The sequence below is a fragment of the Equus asinus genome, chromosome 29, assembly GCF_041296235.1.
Source record: "Equus asinus isolate D_3611 breed Donkey chromosome 29, EquAss-T2T_v2, whole genome shotgun sequence".
In the NCBI taxonomy this organism is placed as follows: Eukaryota; Metazoa; Chordata; class Mammalia; order Perissodactyla; family Equidae; genus Equus; species Equus asinus.
In genome coordinates this window covers 18,762,306-18,779,309 of record NC_091818.1, presented here as the reverse complement: position 1 = coordinate 18,779,309, position 17,004 = coordinate 18,762,306, and the positions used below count along the sequence as shown (strand labels likewise).

The 17,004-nt window shown below is 47.2% G+C and overlaps 1 long non-coding RNA gene across 1 annotated transcript; it reads right to left on the bottom strand.

Moving 5' to 3' along the window:
- Positions 1 to 4,055: 4,055 nt before the first annotated feature.
- Positions 4,056 to 13,173, bottom strand: LOC123281936 (uncharacterized). Its single transcript, XR_006521726.2, has 3 exons — positions 13,098 to 13,173; positions 12,663 to 12,818; positions 4,056 to 11,365 (listed from the first exon to the last, which is right to left on the bottom strand). It is a non-coding gene; the product is annotated as an uncharacterized lncRNA (long non-coding RNA).
- Between the last annotated feature and the right edge of the window lie 3,831 nt (positions 13,174 to 17,004).

Genomic DNA, 17,004 nt, shown 5'->3' with positions numbered 1-17,004 from the left:
ATTCAATCCATTTACATTTACAGTGGCTATTGATATATGAGGGCTTAATGCTGCCATTTTATCACTTGTGTTCCAGTTGTTCTGTATTTCCCTTGTTTTTTGTCCCTTGTATTTTCATCTGCCAATTCAGTTTGGTGATTCATTATGAAGGTTCTCTCATTATTTATCATTTGTTTCTCTGTTCTGAATTTTCGTTTAGTGGTTACCATGAGGTTTGTATAGAAGATCTCGTAGATGAGACAGTTCATTTTCTGATAGCCTCTTACTTCCTTAGTCAGAGCAGGTTCCATCCCTTTCCACTTCCTCATCTAAGTTATTGTTATCAAAACTTATTCCATTTTGTGTTGTGAGTTTGATTAAAATGACATGATTATAGTTTTTTTATGTTTTCCTTCCCTTTATCTTTAATGTTATAATTAAGTGTTTGCTAACCTGTTCTGATAGAGAGCTGAAATTTCCTGATTTTTTCTGCCTATTTATCTCTTTGCTGAAGGCTTTGTAAACCCTTTCTTTTATTTTCAGGTATGAGGGCCTTCTTGATCATTTATTTTAGGGAGGGTCTTGTGCCGATGAATCCTCTCAGCTTTTGTTTATCTGGGAAAGTTTTTATTTCTCTGTCATATCTGAAGAATATTTTTGCTGGATAGAGTATTCTTGGCTGAAAATTTTTGTCTTTGACAATTTTGAATACATCTTTCCTCCCTCTCCAGCCTGTAAGGTTTCTGCTGAGAAAGCCACTGAAACCCAGATAGGGGTTCCTCTGTAGGTTATTTTCTTCTGCCTTACTGCCCTTCATATTTTTTTTAACATTGACTTTTGCCTATTTTACTTCTATATGCCTTAGAGAAGGTCTTTTTGCATTGATGTAGTTAGGAGTTCTATTAGCTTCTTTTACTTGCATGTCCAGTTTCTTCCCCAGGTTTGGGACGTTCTCAGCTATTATTTCTTTGAACAAGCTCTCTGCTCCTTTCTCCCTCTCTTTTCCCTCAGAATACCTACAATCCTTATGTTACATTTCCTAATTGAGTTGAATGTTTCTCGGAGAATTTCTCCATTTCATTTTAGCTTCAGTTCTCTCTCCTCTTCCATCTGAAGCATTTCTATATATCTGTCCTCTAAAGTGCTAGAGGACATAATATCAGCTATGTCATTCAAGGACTCCAGATTTTTCTTTACCTCATGCCATTCATTTTGTTTTGCATCTCCAACATTTCTGATTGGTTTTTCTTTATAGTTTCAATCTCTTTTGTGAAGAATTCCCCCTATTCATTAATTTGATTCCTAATTTCATTGAACTGTTTTTCTGAGTTTTCTTGTAACTTGTTGGTTTTTTTTATGATAGCTATTTTGTGTTGTCTGTCATTTAGATTGTAAATTTCTGTGCCTTCAGGAGTGATTTCTGGGTGCATGTCATTTTCCCTCTGGTCTGGAGTATTAATATACCTCTTCATTCTATTTGATGAGGTGGATTTGTGCCTTCACATAGTGGTAGTATCTTGTCGCAGATTCCACCTGCTGCTACTGGAGGGGGGCGGCGACAGAAGCTGTGTTTTTGAGCCCACTGCAATCCCTGGCAGCTGTGCTCATCCTTTAGAAGCTATGCTTACAGAGCTTATCTGTGTTTGTCCACTTGCTGCCACTACTTTACAAACATTCTGCATAGGCGCTCTGGTGTGGGTCCCTGCTCTAGCCGACTGGCTGAGCTGGTAAGCCAGGCACAGGGAAGGGTGCTTTCTTTCATGTTTGCAATCCTGGGTGCGCTCACTGTCTGCCCTCCTGAGTTGCTCAGCTTGGTAAATATTTCCCCACAATTGCTTGGCCTTCTCGGCATGGAGGTTTCCCACAGGCTGGGAGGCAACTTGGAGAGTGAAGGTGTTCCCACAGAGGACTGCCCCCTGACCCCTCTTCTCAGAGCTGTGTGTGGTCCCATACCCTAGGTCACTGCCATTGGGAGAGGGAGATGAGATCCCCGTACCTCCTTCCACTGCCTGCCAGAGGGTCCAGCACCTCCACCTTCAGATGTATGGCTGTGTGGGTCTCTCAGACATCTACTGTGTTGTGTGAATGTCCTCTGTTAGTTTATGAATTTTTTTTCATTGTATCTTGGTGGGGAGAGTCGAAGGGAAGAGCTCACTCTGCCATGATGCTGACACCTAAATCTCTTTATTCTTTTTTCCCCTGCTCCTTAGACTCAATACTTTCAATTGCCCTATCTTCAAGTTCAGAGATCCTTTTTTCTGCTTGCTCCAATCTGCTGTTGAACCCCTCTAGTGAATTTTTAATTTATCTTGTTGTAATTTTCAGCTCCAGAATTTGTTTCCTTTTTATAATTTCTCTTTATTGATATTCTCAGTTTGTTCATATATTGTTTCCTTGAGTTCATTTAGTTCTTTGTCTATGTTTTCCTTTAGCTCTTTAAGTATATTTAAGAGAGGTGGTTTGAAGGCTTTGTCTAGTAATTCTTATACTTGGGCTTCCTCAGGGACAGCTTCTGTCAATTAATTTTGTCCCTTTGAATGAGCCATGTGTTCCTGTTTCTTTGTGTTCTTTGTGATTTGTTGTTGTTGTTGTTGAAAACTGGGCACTTGACTATTACAACGTAGTAACTCTGGAAATCAGATACTCCTTCTCCGCCTTCCTCAAGGTTTGCTGGTTTTCCCTTTCTTTCTTTTTGGTGATGGTTGTTATTTAAGGCTGTAGAGCACATTTGTTTTGAAATTTTTCCAAACTATTTTTGCAAAGGCTGTATGCCTTGTCATGTGTAATCACTGAAGTTTCTATTCCTTTAGCTCATGTTCAGCTAGAGTTTTGACAGAGATTTCCTGAAATGCCAGCAGCTAAAATGAACAAACAAAATACCAAAAAAATAATCCCAAATGAAAGAACAGCCACTTCTAGTCTTTGCAAACTGGCTTTGTCCTTGAGACGTCCCCTCATCATTTAGCTAGGCTTCCTCTGAGCCTAGGGATCAGCCCAATGTGAAGGCTTAAGTTCTCAGGATTTTTCTGAACATGCATCTTTCCTGGGCATGCACATGTGTTTCTAAATTCCCCTGTACATGTGACTATTTTTAATGTCTGAATTTCCCAAAGCATATCACCTCAGCTTATGATGCCAGCCATAGATGGTCTGCTATATGTCTCCACCTGAAGTCTCTTGCCCCGGGTATCTGTGGGTTTGTAGTCATCTTGTAGCTTTCACAAGCAGAGCCCACTGCTTTTCCCACCTGCGTTCTAAGTTATGTGGAACAGGGCCTAGTGCCTTTCATCAGTCCTTCAGGTATCCCCCAGACAACTTAGAACAGATATACATAATAATTTGTAAACAAGGTCTGCTTTACTCCCTCTGGTTTGAGGGGGAGAACTGGGAACTGGGCTGGCCCTGATCAAGACCAAAATCACCACTCTTCTGGGAGGAGTGAGGTGAGCTGGAGCAAGGGTGAGTAAAAATACTATAATTTTTTAATGGATTTTTCTTCCCCTTTTTTGTGAGGAAGATTGGCCCTGAACGAACATCTCTTGCCAACCTTCCTCTTTTTTTGGCTTGAGGAAGACTGTTGCAGAGCTAACATCTGTGCCATTCTTCCTCTATTTTATGAGGCATGCCACCACAGGTGGCTTGACAAGCAGTGCTAGGTCCACGCTCAAGATCCAAACCTGCAAACCCCAGGCTGCTGAAGCAGAACATGTGAACTTAACCACTATGCCACCGGGCCAGCCCCTTTCTGGATTTTTCTTGATTGAGCCTTTACCTGGTTGCTATCAACCTTTGACTATTTTCAAGAACTCCTACAAAGTTGTTTAAGCCAGCTTCCAGGATTTTCTTTTCTTTTCTTTTCTTTTTGATGTTTCTGCAGGGAAATGAGAACTTAGAGCTTCCTAGTCCACCAGTTTGCTGATGTCACTCTCTGCTATGTGACTCTGGACACAGGTGCTGAGGACTCAAATCATGCAGGACAGCTGTCATGCAAATAGAAAGCAAAAGCTAAATTCACTATTGAATTCAACAACTATTTATTAAACACTTACTATATGCAAGTCACAGTTGCAGGTGCTGGCACCTAGAGCAGCAATGAAAAGGGAGATGAGATATTTTTATTCACATATTAGTTAATATAATAAAGATTTATTGAGCACCATCCATACACCAAGTACTGATCATACAGTGATAAATAATATAATCACCCTCTCTGTGTTGCCACAGAGCTTAGAATTTAATTTAAGTACAGATTAGTTCATGCTAAACCATTAAAAAGTACAAATTGGGTGTATTACTGCCAAACTACTAGAGGAGACAAAATGGAAGGAAATTTGTACCCAAAAATACAGGAAAGGGAGAAGGGTGAGAAAGAAGGGAGGAGGTGTAGAGAAGTAGCACTGTAGTGAGGAGATGCAGGCAACTAGAGGCAATTACAGTACCACGTGATGAGCAATGTGATGAGGAAGCACAGGTGTTACGGGAATCGGGAGGCCAGGGGGCAGGAGGGCTCCTCAGGGGCAAGTACAACCAGGCAGATCCTTAAAGATGAACAAGAGGGAATCAGATGAGAGGTGGTAAAGCTGTTCTAGGCAGACTAAAAAATATGTACAAAAACGTTGAGTCACGAGAGAGTATGGCATATTCAAGTAACTAAAAGAAGTCCACTGGGGCCAGATGTCTGAGGTTGTAAACGGTGAAAGATGAGCCAAGAAAGATGAGTAGAACCAAAGTCATACAGGATATTTTAAACCATATATAGAAGTTTGAAATGATCATAAGAGCAATGGAGAGCCATTGGAAGGGTTGATAAAGGAAGTGACATGAAAAGGAGATTTTAGAAAAATCAATTTGGCTGTCTTGCAGATAATAAACTAGAGGTCAGTTAGGACCTGCTGCAGTAACACAGACAATAGATGGTGGTGATATCAACTTGAGTAGTGATAGTGAGGCAGGAAAAAGTGAAAGGAATAATTAGGAGATTGAATACATATTTTGGAGATTGATTTGATTGGACTGAGAATTGAAGAAAAAGAAGACAAAAATGATTCCCAGATTTCTAGCTTGACCAACTGGTGGATTGATGTGCTATTTACTGAAACAGTCTTGGGAGTTGTTGGTGTCCTGCCCGGATCACTTTACAGGCCAGTCACCCATCTGCCAACTACCAGAAAATTGCCTTCAGCCAAATAGGATCCAGGAGCTGCCTCATGCAGTTGATGCCCACCCGACATGGGGTACAAAAGGCTGGCTCCTTCGCTTCTGGGTTAGCACAAGTCCTCCCGAGAGCACCCCCTCAGCAAATCTCAGGAGCCCAAATCACTGTATCAGACTCTGCATTTAGGAAACCTACCCTCAGACAGTTGGTACCAACACTACTCTTCAGAGCAAATTCTAAAGATGAGATTCTGGAGTTGATCACTTGCCTACTAGCAGGCAATCAGGACTCCATCGTTGTGGTAGAGTGGGAGTATTGAAAGACCTTGGCCTGATGTGGCAGTGCAGTTGCTGAGACTTTCACCCGTGTGCGCTGAAAGGGGATACAGGTTGCAGGAGATGCACTGGTTTGTGCGATGTCTATGGCACTTGAGAGGTAGGGGGCAAACAGTAATTATAAGGACTGTGGGATTGGTGGCTATTGCTGGACATCATTGATGTGTTGAAGAGAGAAAATGATGATCTCAGGACAATCTGCAAAGCAAAGCATGAGAAACAGAGGCTTCCTTGGCAATGTTAAACAAACAAACAAAAAATAAACAAACAAACAAAACCCATCTCCTGTAGCCAGAGGCAGACGAAGCTGAGAACCAAACCGAAGACTTTCGGAAAAGCAAATCTCTTACATCAAAGTCAGGGCCTGATATAGATTGAGACGGCCTGAGTGGGACTGAGGTGTGGCATGGGTTCACTTGAGAACCTTGAACTTCCCAGATTCCCGGCCCCGACTGTTATAACAATTTTGCTCCTTTGCCTCTGTCCTACGGCCTACCGGCCAGCCATGGAGTAGGAAAACAGCCTGAGCTTGGCTCATGAGGCGTTGGCTTGATATGTGGATACAAGCCAGAAGTAGACTGATCCCGCACTAGCCCCCTCAGGGTGAGAGCCCTAAAAGAGACCAATGAGGGGACACCTTCCCAATGGCTGGAGATTTATGCAGTTATCTGTTTACCTCGATCTTCTGTTTTGTGTGAACAGAGAAGTGGTTCAAAGACTCATGGCCAAGGTCTTAAAAAGAGAAAGATCGGAAGATCTAGGACAAGAAATATGGAGGAGAGATTTGTGGATGTATCCGTGGGAATGGGCACACATGTGGGGATCTTGGTACCTCATATTCATGCCCACCAGGGAGCATCCACTGTAGAGGAAGGGCTCAGCAACCAGTGATGGGATGACTCAGACAGTAGATGTCAGCCAGTTTCTGTCTCTGGCCACCCTAGTGCTTCCTAACAGGCTCGAGAATGGAGTATTCACGCTGGGACAGATAGAGGCTACGCATTGGTCCAACAGCACAGAGCCAGTTTCCAGATCTGAGTCAGTTGTCAGACCCACATCCATCAACTAAAAGAAAGGCTGGCTCAGTAGTGATACCTCAGTTCTACTTGCTGAGGCTGATCTAGCTCTTATCACTGCTATATGTTTGACCCGCTTAGCCATTCTGAGCCCCTGATATGGTAAAACTTCTGAGGAGGACTAATTAGCTATTTGGTGGCAAGTTGATTACATCAGCCCCTTTCACACTGAAAAAGGCAAGGAATCATTCTGACTAAGATTAACACACATTCTAGGCATGAGTTTGCCTTTCCTTCCTGTGCAGGGCCTTAGCCGACACCACCATCTGAGGGCTCCCATTCGACTGACCTATTGGCATCAGATCTCAAATGATGTCACTTCGACTACGGGATGCACTTTATGACACAGGAAGTGCAGTAGTGGACACATGACCATAGAGTCCACTCTTACCACACACCACTTCACACAGCAGGTGCCAACCTTAGAGAAGGATGCAATGACCTCTTGAAGGCACAGTGAAGGCCACCAGCTTGCAGATGACCCCAGTGAGGATGAGAGCACCTTCCTTCAGGATTTAGTATAGATGTTATACTAATTGCCATTATTTGATACCCCAGTAAGTAGAATAGACGCATCTGGAACCAAGAGTTGAAAATAGGAGTGCCCTCCTTCGCCCTCACCCTAAGTGACCTACTTGGAGGGATTTGTGTTTCCTGTTCTTGCAACTTTAGACTATGTTGGTCCAGAGGTACTAGTTCCCAATGAGGCGATCCTTCCCCCAGGGGACATAATAAGAGTCCCACTAAACCTAAAGCTACAGCTGCCACCTGGTCACTTTGTGCTACTCATGCCAGCAAACCAGCATTTAAAGAAAGGAGTTATCATTATGGAAGGGGCTGGGTTATATAACAGAGGTAAAGAAGACCGTGTTTGGCACTCAGGTAATTCACTGGAAATGCCTGTTGGTACTCCCACTCCCAATTTTAACTATAAATAGACAAGAACAGCAGCAACTGTGATCTTATAATATCCAAATATATAATATATATTTCAGCTATCCAAACGCCAGCAAGCTTAAGAAGCAAGAAGAGCTGATGTTTCAGTTGGAGTCCCAAGGCAGGAGAAGACAGCTGTCCCAGCTGCACAGTCAGGTGGCAGGAGCTCCCTCTTACCGCAGAGGGGCAGCCTTTTTACTCTCTTCATGTCTTCAGTGATTGGATGGGACTCATCCACATTAGGAAGAGAATCTGCTTTACTCGCTGTGTTCAAATGTTCATCCCATTCCGAATTACCCTCACAGACACACCCAGAATACTATTTGATCTCATATTTGGGTACCCTGTGGCCTGGTCAAGTTGACACATAAAATTAACCATCCTAGTCACCTAGCTAGTAAGTGGTGGATCCGGGCTCAGAACTCCACAGTACAACAGATATGGAGATCTCGAGCAAAGGAGAAGCATCCAGGCTAGAGAGAGACCGGGGAGTCATCAACATGCTGGTGGTGACTGATGCCGCAGGGGTAAATGAGATGACCAGGGGGAATATGTGGTTTGAAAAGAGAAGAAGGCCTCAAAAGCTGCGGATTACCAGCATTCAAAGTGTCTGAGCCAGAGATGTAGAAGGAAATCCAAACTAAGGAGAAGGCGTCATGAGGAAGAGGGGTCCGTGATGGGGTGAATGGGGCACATGTATGGGGATGGCCACAAAGTGTCCTGGGGACTGAATAACCTTGGTGAGGGCCATTCCAGGGGAGGAAGAAGCTAGACTGCAGTGATGGAGGAACCAAAGAGAAGAGAGTAGGGCAAGTTAGTAGCTGGGTACACGTTTTAAAAGGAGTTTCTCTGTGAAGGGGAGGCCAGAGAAGGCCGGGAGCTGGAGGAGACATTGGGGAAAGTTTGTCAGTTTGTTTTTAATGGAGAGACTTCATAATTCTGAGCTACTGGGACTTGGGACAAGCCTGGCTACCAGTCATTCCATGAAGGGAATCTCCGAGAAATGGGATAAGCCTAAGATTTGAGTCGGAGTCCCGCTCTGCCGCTCACTCAGGCAGATGATTTTGTCTTTCCAGGCCTCATTTGTGTAATAGCCTGCTTCAAAATACTGTTGAGGTTGTCAGAAATGCATGTGAAGGCACTCTACCAATAATAATCGTTATTTCCTAATAAGAGAGGCAGAGGAGGTGACTGAGTGGAAGACGCTTCCAAGCTTTTCAAGCCGGAGAGTCTGGGAAACAGCAGTGCAGATGACGCAATCAGGGAACTCCTGGCAGGAAAAGCTTTGGAGAAGGAAGAATGACAAGCTTGGTCCGTGCAGGCCAACTCTAGGGTCGTGGCAGGAAAAGTGGAAAGACTTAGCAGATATGCGGAGTCAGGGACCAGATGCAGGAGAGAAGTCAGGGATGGGGAGAGTGCTTGCCTGCCGCAGCCCGAAAGTGAGCAGAAGTCAACACGGGGCTGTGCAATGTTTGGCAGAGTCACTGCCGCGCGTTTAGCAATTACTTTGTGTCAGACCCTTTACCTAACAATATCTGCAAACTTCACGATTTTCTGCATTTGACAGTTGAGAAAATTGAGGCTCAGAGAAGTCATCCAACTAATAAATGATGCAGCCCAGAATCAAAAACAGTCACTCTGGCTTCCAAACCTGCATTCTTTCCACTACCTCATGCTGCTCCAAAGGATGGAGTCTTGGGGGAAAACTATGTTTAGGAGACAAAAGGAAACAGCTCATTGGACAGAAGAACATTGAGAAGGTGCGATGTTACGGATGCCAAGAGAGGATAGAGTTTGAAGATGGCAAAACTGGCAGACAGTGCCAGATACCGTAAAGAGACTCAGGATGAGAACTGAGCGCGGCTGCTAGATTTGGTGAGCAGAGGGTTACTAGTAACTGTGGATGGTGGAGGGGCCATGTTCTAAAAACAAAGGTGCCTGCAGGGGAGCAGGACGCGCCCTCGCGTGCCCCCCGCAGCGGTGCTGCTCACAGTGGTCAATTCAAGCAGCGTCTGATGGTGACTGCACACGGCTGGTCAGGGAGGTAATAGCCCAAGCCCTCGTCCTCACACAGCTCACAACTTAACTGGGGACACTAGCTTTCAAATATGACAAAACACACATGGAAGGGAATACGTGTCTGCCCCAAGATTCCTCCCACCACCCTGACTTCTGTCAACTTCCGGATGGGTGGGACCTGAGCTCCTGAGAGACAGCTGGGCCAGCCATCTGTGTGGCATCTGTGTGTGACTGCAGGGGGAGCCGCGGAGGGACACTGACCACCCAGACAGCCTGTGCAGCTGGAGAAGAGCAAAGGATGCAGGACCGAACCTTAAGTAGCATCAGCATTTAGGGGCTAGGCAGAAAAAAGTGGACCTCCACTGACACTGAGAGGGAGTGGCCAGAGAGGAAGGACAGACAAGACTGTAGGAAGGGAAGTCGTCAACCGAGGTCCCTCATTCCGGTGTCTCATTTCCCCCGGGACCAGTGGGGGCGCTTCTTCATTCCCTTCTCCTGCTCAGTCCTCTTAACAACCATCTCGCTCCGCTTGCCTTGGCGGCTCACTTCTTTCCCAGATTCAGCCTCATTCCCACCTCATTTTCTACAATTCACAGGTCTGTGAGTGCAGTCCATGTGAGGGAAGCAAGGCTCTGGACTCTTCACTCCTGTCCCACTTCCATCCTGCCGCCTCTCACCTGCCGCAGGTCAGAGAAGGACAAGCAGAATCCTGCTGCTGGACCAGCCTTGCGATCAGGCACCTCTGAGGAGCACTCAGCCGCCACCGTGCCTGAAATGCTAGCATTATCATCAGCTCCTTTGGTGAAGTACTATTCTCCCCTTTGGTTCCTGTCTTAAAATATAAATGTGCCTGGAAAGGAACAGATTTTGTCTCCGGCACTCTAGAGCAAATGACTGGAAGACTGCTTTGACGTGTCTTGGAGAATTAAACAACTCAGGAGCCTTGGGCAGCTGAAGTTGGCACCAAGAGATGGTTTAGGAAACAGAGAGGGAAGGTGGAGGGGCTGACGAAAACCTTAACCCATTATGCAAATTGCCCTGATGAACCCCATCCCTTGGCTTGCATCTGGGGGACGGAGCAGTAATTCATTTGTAGCTGAGGCTGCAGGTGCTCCAGCCGTATCCCCTTGGCCTACCTCAGAATTTACCTGTGACATTTTCCAAAAGCCAGTGGGGAAAGTCAGGAGAGCTGGAGAGTGAACACCCTGCAAGAACTAACTGGGCTCAACTCTGAGAAGCGTTCTCCGTGGTGTCTCAGAGGGTCCCCGCGGGGTTGGGCCCAGGTGCCCACAGCAGTAACTTATTCATTAGTGCACTTTTTATTGCTCACTTCTCAGAGGGCTTCTTGAATCACCTCTGAAAAAAACTATTCATAGCCAAATTCTTGCTTCAGGTTTTGCTTTGAGGGGAATACAAACCTAGTCACCGTACACAATGGACTTTTCCTTGTTATTTCCAGTACCGGTGGAAGAGAAAATAAAGCCCACTGGCTCCTGGAAATACCCCACAGACCCAGAATTTAGAAATGTGCATCAAAATTTTAAATACCCACATCCTTTGACCCAGTAATTCTGCTTCTAGAAGTTTACCTTAAGAAAACTTGCAGACTGTGTGCAAAAATGTATGTACTAGAAGAATGTCTATCACGAGGTAGAAGAGCAAAATTCGGAAAGCAACTTAAACTTCCAGCAACAGCAAATTGGTAAATAATTTATAGTAATCCTCTTTACCATTAGAAATAATATTTTTCTCCATCTTTCCACGTCTGCCGTAAGTTAACTGAAAATGCAGATGACGAAACACCACGTGCAGTGTTATCTACTGTTGTGAATGCCACATCCATAGAAGGCGTGTGCAGGAAGAATCTGGAAGGACAAGGAAATGTTCACACTGGTTATCTGTGGGTGGAAGGATGGGGATTGTGAATGACTTTTAATTCCTTATTTACACATTTTTGAAGTGAAAAAAATATATACTGTTTTCTGATTAAAACAACTGTTAAAACTTCAAAAAAGTTGTAAAAAGAAATCACTGGCCTCGGCCACAGCACTGCATTCGTGGCTAAAACTCTTGTCCTCTGGACAGGCACTGCCGGCCTCCCCACGCGGGCCGTCCCCCTCAGGCCAGTGGCTGCTCTCCGCAAGTAGCGACTACATCTGCTAACTGGCCGCAAACGGAGAGCACCGCGCGTCACGTGTCCCGCATGTGTGGCCCCATCTGACTCAGAGGAAACGGACGCAGCCGGGCATCCATACTTGTCAGGCTCAGTGGCCTGCCCCAGCCCCGTGTCTCTGTAGACCATCCGCCCTCCCCCCGGCTGCCTGGAGCCCCAGCTGGCACTCGGCAGGTCCCTTTCCAATTTGCTGCACTTTGGGGAGCTCGTTATTCCCACGGGAAGCACTCGTTGCCATGGCGATGTGAGCCTCCCCACCCGAGATCCGCCCAGGAGGCCGACCGCTCGGTGCGCAGCCCCGCCCCGCCGCCTCCCAGGCTACGCGGAGGCCACGGCGGCCCGCCCGGCCCTGGGGGAGAAAGGTTTTAGGCTCCAGATTCTTTGGGCTTGAGGGAAGGAGGGGACATTAATTAAGGACACACGTAAGAGGGAAGGGGAAGGAAGCCAAAAGGACAAGAAGGTTATTTACAAGCCCCCTGGCCACTCTGCCCTTTCCTCCCACCACCGGGACCCCTCAGTCAAATCCTGTCCCCGGGTCTGGAGCGTTTGGGTGGGGATGTCGGATGCTCTGCTTTCCTCTCAACGTCTTCCAAGAACCCCGGGGCATGTTTTAAAGTTTCTGGAACGAAGCACCCTGGAAGGAAGCTTGAACCTCTGCTGCCCTTTCAGCCTGCGACTGAAAGAAGAGAGGAGCGCGGGGGCGGGAGGAGGTCGCGGAGACCGGCCAGCCCTGGGCCTGCGGGTGGAAGGGCGACGAGGCTTCCTGCGCCGGGGCCGCAGCGCGCGGCCGGATCCGCGTCCCCGCCCCGCAGGAGGCGGCGCGGAGCCCGCGGGGCTGGGGGCGGGCACGTGCGCCCGCCCGACGCTGGCCCCGCCCCGTCACCCCAGGCACCGCCCGCCCCTCTAAGGCCTCGGGGCTCCCTCGGTGCCTCCCGCCCTCTACAGTGCCCAGCTCGCAGACCGCAGCGTTCATGTCTCCTGTTACTCACCCCAGGGTGGCTGCCCGGGGAGAAGCTCCAAGTGTATCACCGACTGGCCTGGAAACCCTTTCATCTCTGCTCCATCAGCAGCAGCTCTTTGATTATTTGCGTCTCCTGGCTTTGGAGCCTCCAACCCTTACCAAGGGGTAAATCCCTGGGTGCCTGCTGGCAGAGCCAGGACACGTGTGCACCCGGGTGAACCCCCTCTCCGCGGCTTTCTTCCCTCCTCCTGCTGCCTCCACATCCCTCAAGCCTTAGGGACTTGTGGTTGCAACGAACCTTGGATTTTTCCAAGAATCTTTTTCCCTCCAGCCTCTCTGCACACCCACCCGCTCCGCCACCTGACGTTTTCCTTCAAGCACACCCTCCACCCCTCACTGTCCACAGACACACACAGGCCTCCTCCCTTCCCTCCATCACCGGCCCTCTGAGAAGTCAGCTCACCCGAGAAGCAAGAGCACAGACAGCAGGCAGACAGCTGCCCGCTCAGCCCAGAGGAAGGGCTGCTCCCAGCAGCAGGCCCCTGTGGAAACAGGGCTTTTGACAACCCAGGCATCGTATTTCATGAGTGAGCCAAATGTAGAAAGGATTAGCTGTTTCACTCAATAAGCCACATCTGTAGTTACATTCGGCCTGGGATAAAATTACCCTGGTTATTAATCCTTCTGCTTTAGGGTATAAGCTGATCACCAGCTGGGGTCAGGAAAAAGTCCTGCCCCATCCCCACCTGCCCCATCTCCTGTGGTGCTTGGTGCACGTTTAGGTCGACAAACCAAGTTCAAGGCTACCAGCGGAGGCCAATCCTAGACAGAACAGCTCCAGCCTGTTCTAGAGAGGACATCCACTCAATCACGTGAGAATGTAATGAGAAGCTACTTTGGGCAAGACATCGTTGGTCTCCACTGTGGTGGAAACATAGAGTAAACGCCAAGAAAAGCTGAAATGGGTGGTCAGAAACTGCGCATAGTTTCTAGGACTTCCTGCCCTGAGGCGCCCTGGGTGTATCAGATGGCCTCAGTGAATCCAGTTTGGGGACCTGCAGTATTTCCAAGCCTGCTGCCAGCAAGGAACAGAGCAGCTGCCTCTAGCCTCGGCTTCTGGGGCCTCTCCCTACAGTGAGCCAGCAGGACAGGCCACGGTAGCTTTGCTCCCTTCTCTGATCTCTTTAGACCCCAAATCTGCAGGCACTGGAGACATCTAGGAGTCCGCGTTTCCCTTTGTGGGATCAAGAGGAGAGAAGCAGGTTGAGAACCAGGGCCAACTCTTTCCAGATCATCAGGTCTGGGGCTACGACACACGGGGAAGTGACATGCCTGAAAGGCCATATTCCCAGTCACTTCAGACCTGGCTGCGTATGGGCTGACTAAGCAATTCAGCATCCAAATTATGGCCTCTCAATAATGAAAAGAGGGGCCATTGATAATTTCATGGAAATTTCCTGAGCAAACCAGATGTGTCCACCTCACCTGAGGGGTCATCTCCCCTGGGAAGGGCCATGATGAGAGGCACCACTCAGACACAACAGTGCGTTACTTCCTCCCTGATGGCTTCTCTGAGCTCATCAGCCCCAGGCCCCTTCTCTGGACAGGTCTGTGGCTACCTCCACCCTTCCCCTCTCCTTTAAGCATCTGTCTTTCCACTTTCCAACATCCGGTCAGTCCAACTATCTGTTTTATTGGTGCTATGCTGGGAGACAATAGAGATTGTCATCAATAATGTTTGTTAAGTGACTAAATCTCAGTTGACCCCATGACACTAATTATACTTTCAACCCTTGAATGCTTCTCAGTGTTGCTCAGTTGTTCTGTTGGCTTTCTCATTTCACATGGTAGCATTCCAAACCTTTCATAGGCTGAACCTCCGTCTGCCCCCAATTCTTGGCAGAAGCCCTATCTTCTCCAAGAACAAAAAATAAAAATAAAACAAACTTGAGATGTGACCCTCTCAAACTTTTTAAACTCTCCTCCACCTCCAAACTACGTGTATTGATGGATGCTCCTCTTCCATGAAAATGGCCCCTCTTTGTACTCCACCTGTGCCATCCGCATGGGTGCTGGCATGTGCTTTTGTGGGACCTCCTTCCCACAGCCTAGCCACTGTTTATTGACCCACAGTTGGGCTCCTAAAAACTCAAGACAAACCAGTGAGAATCTTTCCCCAGAATTTCGTGTTTGGGGCAAAGAGAGTCAGCCCAGTCTCTCTCCCATGACTGCAGCTGCAGGCCCTGTTTCCCCATCGGTCTAAGAAGCTGAGGACCTGCAGGGCTGAGAGAAGAGTGGAGCAGATTCAGAGACGATCTGAGAGCAATCTAGAGAGAGCCCTGGTTGCAGATGTTCCTGAGGCCCAGCCCAGCCTTTTTTTTTCTTACTTAACTGGTTTAAATTTGTTTCTCTCACTTGCAATCAAAGTCCTCTTACGTAATGCATTATAACATCAATATTTACCTGCTTCTCGGAGGGAAGAGTTCCCCTCCTCCTGCCTCTGGCTAATTCCTCCTCCCCCACTCTTGATTCAGTCCCCACGCTGCCCATCCTTGTTTTATCACTTGTACCACTTCTCTTGAATCTTCAGTTATTTCAGTTACAGACGGTCCCTACATGTGATGGTTCAACTTACCATTGTTCAATTTAAGATGGTGTGAAAGCAATCCACACTGAGTAGAAACTGTACTTCCAATTTTGAATTTTGCTCTTCTCCTGGCTGGCATTATGAGGTACCACCCTCTCTCAGGATGCTGGGCAGTGGCAGCCACAGCTCCCGGTCAGCCCCGCGATCACGAGGTGAACAACTGATATGCTGACAACCGTTCTGTACCCACACAGCCATCCTGTTTGTCACTTTCAGTACAGTAGTCAGTTACATGAGATGTGCAACACTTTATTATAAAGTAGGCTCTGTGTGAGATGATCTTGCCCAACTGCAAGCTGATGTAAGTGTCTGAGGCTAAGCTAGGATGTTCAGTAGGTTAAATGTATTAAATGCATTTTTTGACCTGTGATATTTTCAGGATCTTTTAAACTTATGGTGGGTTTATCAAGATATAACCCCACTATAAGTCGAGGAAGATCTGTACAAATATGCTCAGCTTCCTATCCAAAAACCAAACAAACCGAGGCTTGCTCTCATCTCTGTCCCTGCTCAAGCTTCTGCCCCCTTCTCTTCTGCTCTCACCACCTCTGCTTTTCTCTCTTCTGACTTAATACCCAATCTACTTCTGCAGTCTGGCTCTCTTTCATCTTCCCTCTGCCAGCCTAAATAAGGAGGTAAACTGAGGCAAGTTCAAACTACCAGAAATTGACTTTATTTGTGAATAGCAGAGGAATTGCCATCAAGGAAAAACATGCTGTGGGAAGCTACAGGCAAGTCTCGCGAGCGTTGGGAGTGGGCTGTATTAATGGGCAATGAGTGCAAAGAGGGGGACGTCCGGCCGGAGCCCAAGCAGTCAGTTCACTGGCTTGAAGATGGGAGGGATTCTTGGCAGATGGTCGTTGGTCAAGAGAGAGGCCTCAGTCTTCTGTAAATTAGGAATTTATGGGAAATCAGTCTCGGTTCTTAAATTCCATTCTTCTGAGGGCACATGCGTGAGCTTCTCCATTTCATAGCCTCTGGTTCCGTTTTAGGTTGAAATCCTTTCATACCTCTTTCCTCGTGAGCAGTGCACCGCAGACTATGCCCACTTCCTAGCGTTCAGGCTGCTTGTCTGCCGCATCTGGTATCAGCAACCACCGCCTCTGTCTTGAAACTCGCACTTCTCTTGGTGGTTCTCCTGGTTCTGCTCTAACACACAGAAGTTTGACCTGCAGAAGCTGTACCGTAGTCTAAAGGTACTAGGGTTCTAAAGCTCCAGACTTTTCTAAGCTTCCTCTTACCCCATAAAAATGCAGCTGGCCTGTGCCTGCTCTCCTGGCCCACTGCAAAGTGAGGGCCAGCGACTCATCTAAGGAAATCACTGGAACTAAGGTGTTAATGGGTGAGCTGTTTCGCTATTTTGATGGTAACTCTCAAAGACTTAGCTCTGTGTCTATCAAATGTGGATTACAGTGGAAGAGGAGAGTGGGGAGCAGAGATGGGGATAGACGAGGGGGCTAGGGATATATTCTTGAGGGTCTAAGAGTTTTTTGACATTTAGTTTTGTATTTTCACTTTCGTGTTAATCAGTGCTTGGTTGTGTGTTTTAATTTGCTGTTCCATTAGCACCAGGTAATCACCAACTTCTAGGGCAGTATTTCTAAAGTGGAATGCATTCTCAATGTTTCGGAGAATTTCTGCTTCTAAAGGGAGGCTCTTTGTTCCTCAGATTGGGAAGTACTGACCCAAGGAATCAGCACCCTTGAAGTGTGAGTGCTATCCG